Source organism: Vigna radiata, chromosome 5 (assembly GCF_000741045.1).
Source record: "Vigna radiata var. radiata cultivar VC1973A chromosome 5, Vradiata_ver6, whole genome shotgun sequence".
Lineage (NCBI taxonomy): Eukaryota > Viridiplantae > Streptophyta > Magnoliopsida > Fabales > Fabaceae > Vigna > Vigna radiata.
The window spans coordinates 2,203,037-2,210,570 of record NC_028355.1 but is presented as its reverse complement, the minus strand read 5'-3'; positions in this window follow the sequence as shown (position 1 = coordinate 2,210,570).

Below are 7,534 nucleotides of genomic sequence, written 5' to 3'. Positions count from 1 at the left end.
TTGCGCGTGACAATATAATACTACATTGAAATAATTGTATATTGTAACCTAACTTCCATTGAAACAATTGTATGGGTTGAACTTGGACAATTTATGAGTTTGCAAATAAAAGCTAGCACACTTAATTGGATTATTTAATTCTTTATCTAGAACACATTTGCCTTCAAACTTTGGGATTCATGTATTCAAATAAATGTTTATATATAATTCAAATTTACAAAGAATTTTTAATTTTTATATTATATTATTAATTAAAAATTATTATAAAGAAAAGATATAGAAATAGATTTGTCTTTCACCACTAACATAAAAGTTCCTTTTTGAACCCCACAAGCATAAAAATATATATATATATATATATATATATATATATATATATATATATGATTTATTTTAAAATAAATATTAAAAAATGATTTTGATCAAAATAATTTATAAATTGATAAAACTAATTTATAAGCTAATTTTAAAGTGTTATCTCGAAGAAGATTTTTTTTTTTTCACGAGTTGATTATTTTAAGCATCTTAATTCTCAATATCGCTATGGATTTTTCTAACGACCATTGGTAAAAATTGTCCCAAAATTCACATTGAGGATAGTTTTCACTTCTCGATAAGCTGTCAAAATAAAAGTTCCGAGAGAAATGCATCTGTTCCTAAATTGACATTAAAAAAAAAAAAAAAAGTCTTCTACATAGTGAAAATGTATAAGCCTCTAATAATTGGAATTGGTGATAAGATATTGTATGTAGTGAAAGTATATAAATCTATAATAATCGTAGTATCTTTATGTGGGGCTATACTTTAATAAAGTATCATATCCCACACATTTCTTTTTGAATAATTATACAAATTAAATTCACGTGAAAAATATGAAGGTTTAAAAAAATATTTTTAAGTTTACGATAAAAAAATATTCTTAATCAGCTAAAAGCATAAATTCAATCTTAAAACATTAATATTAACAAAATCTTCTACTCATTTTCTTTTTGTATTGCATATAATTTATTTATGGTAAGTGTAAAGCAATTTATATGTTTATTTATTACAAATTTTAGCTATAATATAATTTAAGATTAACTATCTTTTTAGTCTACACATTTTTTGGACTTTTGGTTTTACTTTTAATGTGTTTTCTTTGACAAATCTTAATCTTTAATATTTTATGTTTCTTTCTTTTCTTGTATTAAGGAATAATGTTAATTAATCACAACAATAATGTTCATATTGTAGTGATTTGTCACATCATATAAAAAGTCTTGACATTACAATCACGTTTTTTTTTTATATAAACTGGATTTATTTTTGAAAAGTTGAAAAATTATTTGAGTATTAATGATTTTAAAAAATTAATATTAGATTATTTTAATTATAAATAGGTTTTCTACTCATTTTATAAAAAATATTATATTTTTAAATATTTTCTAAACTTCTTATCTATATTTTTTTTCTAGATTTATGACTTTATCCTTCGTCTGTTTGAAGATTGGAGTAAGTCATAAAACTTTTGATGTTAAATTTTATAATTTTATTGGATCATAATCTTGAATATAATAAATTCATCTTGTTTTTTTTTTATCTTTTAAAAATATGTTGCATGTGGGAAGCTTTGGATTTACATGTGAAATTTAAATGTTCAAGGTGAATCTTTGTTCAGTTAGAATTGTTAAGGTATTCCAAGATCATTGAAAAAGGTTTTCTGTGTTTAGGTGAAGAAACCTATATGAGATAGAGTTTGTGGAATTTGTGAGAGTTGAGCCCGAGGAGAGCATCTTTTGGAGTTTAGGAGCATCAATCTAGGTAAGGAAAACTAGTTTTAAATGTAAAAGTATATATGTTGTATGATGAGTTGTGATCTTTATGTGTTCTTAAAATGTTATAATCAGTTGTGTAGAAAATATTTTGAAATGGTATTTTTAGATTATTGAAGTTGGAATAGTTATGTTGTATGTAGCACGAATGAAAGTGAGTGATTTGATTTATTGATTGAAAAATTGTGTAGTATATGAATATGTGATAACGTGGTTGTGTAAGATTAGACATCTAGTATGTTAGGTTAGAAGTTAAAAGTGTGTATTTAAATTATTATGTGATTGTTTTTACTTGATGTTTTGGTAGGATTAATTTTTGTTGTTTGTGTAAGTGGTTTGAATTGGTTAAGACTGACTAATTTAATCTATCTTATAGTTATTTTGAACTAAAACAAGAAATTTTAAACTAAAAAGAAACTTATGTGTATAGACAATCAAGTCGAACAACCTATTCAAATTGAGAATTAAATATTTGATATAGTGTTGGACAATACCACGAAACTCTTGGATGTCATTTGTGAGAAACTAGATAGTGAGCACAAGAGGTTTAGAGCACTGGACACTACCCTGGGACCGCTATGTGCTCCCAAGTTAATGGTTATAATGATCCAGGGCTTTAGACACCACTTTGGAACCGTTTGGTGCGCACTTCACAAGTAGCACCATAGGATATGATGTTGGGCTCAAGTATAAGGCATTGGGCACCACCCTGTTTTGGGTTTTGGATAGTTTCAGTTGCATTTTGATTTTCGATTTCTTAACCATTAAATTGAGCTAAATTTTGTCAAACGGTTCTTGAAACATAATTCTTTATTTTGCATGTTGGGGTCTTTGATTAGATGTTTGGGGTTTGGGAAATGCTTTTCACCATTTTGATATACTTAATATACATATTGTATATGAATATTATGCTAATGAATAAAAAATAAATTATAAATTTATAACATTTAAATTGAAATAAATAATAGGTCACTGGTGCTATAAGATTAATTTGGATTGAAGTAAGAAACATATGTATGACATGGTGTGATGATTTAAGATTATATGAGAATGTGATTTGTGAACTATGGTGTGAACATGATGAATGTATTGACTCCTAAGAAGGGAGTACTACATTGATATGATGTTAAGTGGTGTATTGAGAAGTGATTCCATGTAAAGATTATCTTGACTATGCTAGTATCCTACTCATTTAGAGGAAGATATACAATTGTGAGAATAGAGAGAGATTCATATCTAGAGCTTTGGTAAGAGATCAAATTCATAAATTCATAATTTACCCTGTCATGCTCAATACACATGTCTTCCAGAAGTATAATCAAATGTCTAAGCTTGAGAGCTAGTGGGTTGTGATTTCATGTGTATGTCAATGACGGTAGGTTTTTTGGTAGACATGTGATTATTGTTATATGTGATTGACTAGTTATGATGATGATTTTACTATGTTATAAGAAAACTTATAATTTGTATGGTCTCTTATAATTACACTAGCTTACCTTATTGTTTGTTATGTTGTGGTTTGTTCATCTATAATGATCGCATGTTACATGTGAGCAGAGAATAGTACATATGGAAAAGTAAAAGCAATATGCATGTTGATGATCGTTAAGAAAGATTAGTAGGTGCTTAGGTATATAACTTTTGTATTGTATAGGTTCTCTTAGTCGATGAAGTGTTATTTATCTTTCAAAAATTTAAGTCTTGTTTTTCTTATGCAGGATTTGTAAATACATTTTATATATTAATACGTTGGTTTAATGATTTTTATCAATTATGAAATGTTTTAAATCAGTAAGGTGAGTTCTATTAAATTAGACAATAAAGTCATTTATATATTAATATGGTAAATATGAATTTATGTTTCATAGAAATTTTTTGAGAGTTTCATTAGGGGGAAATTACATAAATGTGAAATGAGTGAAACCTATTATAAGACCCATGAAATGGTGATGCACCTTGGAGACCAACAAATGCATTTTCAAGACCTACTGCAGAAAACTAGGGTGTGGTGGGCTACCCTTCCATCAATTCATGCATAAAATGAGGAAAATTGGAACTCACGGAAATAATGTAAAAATGGAATTCTAGCTATAAATGGAGAGGCAACAACATGAGTTTTGGAGAAGGAGTCTTCTTGGACAGACTATACTTGGTGCAAAAGAGGAAAAAAGCAAGAAAATAAGGGAGTTGAAGAAGAGCTAGAAATTTGTCTTGAAAATTGAAGGAAAGTATTGCAAAAGAAATAAAGAGAGATAACTCTTTTCTTTCTGCATGACAGTTATGTTTTAGGATGAAGAATCTGAATATATGAGATATGAATATGTTGGGTTTTAGTAAGGGAAGCTATCATGTCCATTTGTGGAGTTTTGATTTTCTTGTCTATGTTTTCCTTATTTTCTGTTTTTTAAGTTATTTCGGTAAAACCTCAATGTCCATCTTGTTTACCGTTAGATTAATCTGAAATTTTGGTATATGGTTCATAAGACATATTAATTCACTTTGACCGCATGAACTATTAATTGAATGTTATTTTAGAAAAATTAATTTCACATTTTCGAGTGAACTTATCATGTCTTTATTTATTTTTTTGCATAATCTCGGTAAAATCTCAAATTTCACTTAGTTAACATTTAAATTAACCTCAAACTTTGATATATGGTTCATAAGATATATTAATTCACTTTGATAGCAAATTATTAATTGGATGTCTGTGCTTAAAGAAATAAATTTCTAATGTTTGAGTGAATTGATCACCACTTTAATTTTGTTTATGAGTCATCTCGGTAAAATCTCAAATTCCACCTAGTTAGTCGTTATATTAACTTAAAATTTTGATATATGATTCTTAAGATATATTGATTCTATTTGACTACTCTGATAATTAATTGAATGTATGTGATTAGATAAATTAGTTTCGTATTTTTTAGGAAGCTCACCTTAGTTCAATTTCTAAGTCATCTTGGTAAAATTTCAATTCTCACTTTGTTAACCGTTAGACAAATCTAAAATTTTGATATATGGTTCCTAAGATATATTAATTCAACTTGACCGCTTGGATTATTAATTGGATGTTTGTGATTGTAGAAATTAGTTTCGCATTTTTTAGGGAGTTCAACACGACCTTAGTTCTGTTTCGGAGTCATCTCGGTAAAACTTCAATTCTCACCTTATTAACTATTAGATTAACATGAAATTTGATATATGATTCTTAAGATATATTGATTTAATTTGATCTCTCGGATTATTAATTGGATGTCTTTGGTTATAGAAATTAGATTCATATTTTTGAGGGAGTTTAACACCATTTTAGTTCTATTTGTGAGTCATCTTGGTAAAACCTCAATTTTCACCTTGTTAACCATTAAATTTTGATATATGGTTTCTAAGACATTGATTCCCTTTTACCATTAGGATTATTAATTGGATGTTTGTGCCTAGAGGAATTAGTTTCGCATTTTTGAGGTAATTCAACACCACTTTAGTAATGTTTTTGAATTATCTTATAAAATTAGGATTTTCGCTTTATTAACCATTAGATCAAACTGAAATTTTGGATTTTAGATATGCTGTTATTTATTTTGACTGGTCAAATATTGAATTAGAGACCTCTAGTTAAAACAAGTGTTCACGTGATATTCTAGTAGTTTAGGTTGGTAATAACTTTAATATATATAATTTAATTTATTTATATGATATATATATATATATATTATTTTAAAATACATAAAATATATATATTTTTTTAATTTTTATGGATATCCGCATATACACGTGAGTCTTAAAATATGTGCCTGTATTTTTTAAGCAAGTACCAACATAAATAGAAAGTAGATTGCGAGTCAAATATTGATTTTACAAGTGAGATTGCGAGTAGACACTGTCGTACTTAACCTGACTCGTTGTCATCCATAATTATATGAATTTAAGTCGATGACCAAAACAAATAAAATACTTTGATACCACAAAATAAAATTATATATATATATATATATATATATATATATATATATATATATATATATATATATATATATATAAATTGTATTAAGATTTCAAACCATTTCTAACTAAATATTTAAGAATATTCTTTCATATTAACTTGTTATTTAACATGTTTTATAAAAAAAATTACACGTAACTAAAGTGAAACTACTAAATCACTTAAGTTTTCGGAATGTTAATTTCATGGTTATATAATCTCTTAACATTGGCATGATAAATATTAAAAGAGTTAACATGTAAAAGATTCAAAATTCAATCCCAGGAAAAGTATTGGTTAAAAACCAAAAGTTCAAAAACAAGTATAGACTCAAATATTAATCCCTATAATTTACATATTTAGAAATATTTATTCTGCGCGCAACACAAATAAAAATACCAATTTTTTTCCATTTATAAAACAGATCATTAATAATCTAGCACTATCATCAACAAATTTTAATCGTGAAAACTTATAATTTTTCTCGAAATGGAATTAGTCTAATCACGAAGTTGTGTTCATGATGATATCCCTAGCGTGCTGGTCACACGTCTTTCACGTTTGAGATCTGCCACGAAGAAATATGTTTGAGTCAGATGTAATTATAATTTTTTAAGTATTTAGTGTTTATAATTGAGATAACTAATTGATTAAATATATATGTATCAAGGGACTAAAATCAATCCAAACAATTGATTACTGGGAATAATTCCTTTTTTTAATTATTTAGCACGATCTTCTAGGTTTCATCAAATCTGTTTGAATTCCTAAATTTTAACTTATCAATGATTTATAAAGCTAATTAAGTTTTTTTTTTTGCAAAAAGTAAAAGGCATTCCTATATCATATTTTTTATGTACACACATATATAATAAAAAAATATTTCATATATGATGATATATAATAAAATTAAATATTTATTTTAAAAACACATGGTTATATTTTAAAGTATTTATTCATAAAGAACTCTTGTTTATTATTTCATTTTGAATGTAATGTTAGCACCAACTTCTTCACATGTTTGGTTGTAGAATAATCATGTATATGTTTACTCCTAAGTTTGTTGTCTAATTTGTTTCTTTTTTCTGTGTTTCTACACCCAACTAAATAAACAAAAGTAAAATAATTAAACTCGTCATGCAATTGCGAGGCTAAGATAATTATATATATATATGTGTGTGTGTGTGAATAAAATAATTTTAAAAGTATTTTTAATTTATTCTTGCAACGTTAGGCATTTTTAAATTCTGTACTATTTTAATAAAATAACATAACACACAAACACAATAATTAATAGATTTTTGTCGGTATAGTATTTGTAAAAAGAAAATAAAAAATAAATAAATATGATGTTAAATGAATGTAAAAATTTTGATGTGTTAAAGAATATTTTTTATGAGTAAAAACATGTGGTGTGTTTTCACTTAAAGAAAACTAAATTAAAAATTTAATAATTATAACAATCAATAAAATAAAAATAATTAATAAAATTTATATCGAAACAATAGAAAACAGTGAACAACTGAATTTTGTGTATTTATATTATAATATAATAAGCAGCGTATTTTGTAACTTTCATGAAAGTAACAACCGGATAATTTATTATATATAGTTAAATTAATAATTAGTTATAAATATAATAAAAAAGATATGCAAAAAGAAAATCCATATCAGTGTTTTAGATATTAATGATCCAAAAGCGCGTGATATTTATGCAAAAGCATTAATTAACAATGGCATGAAC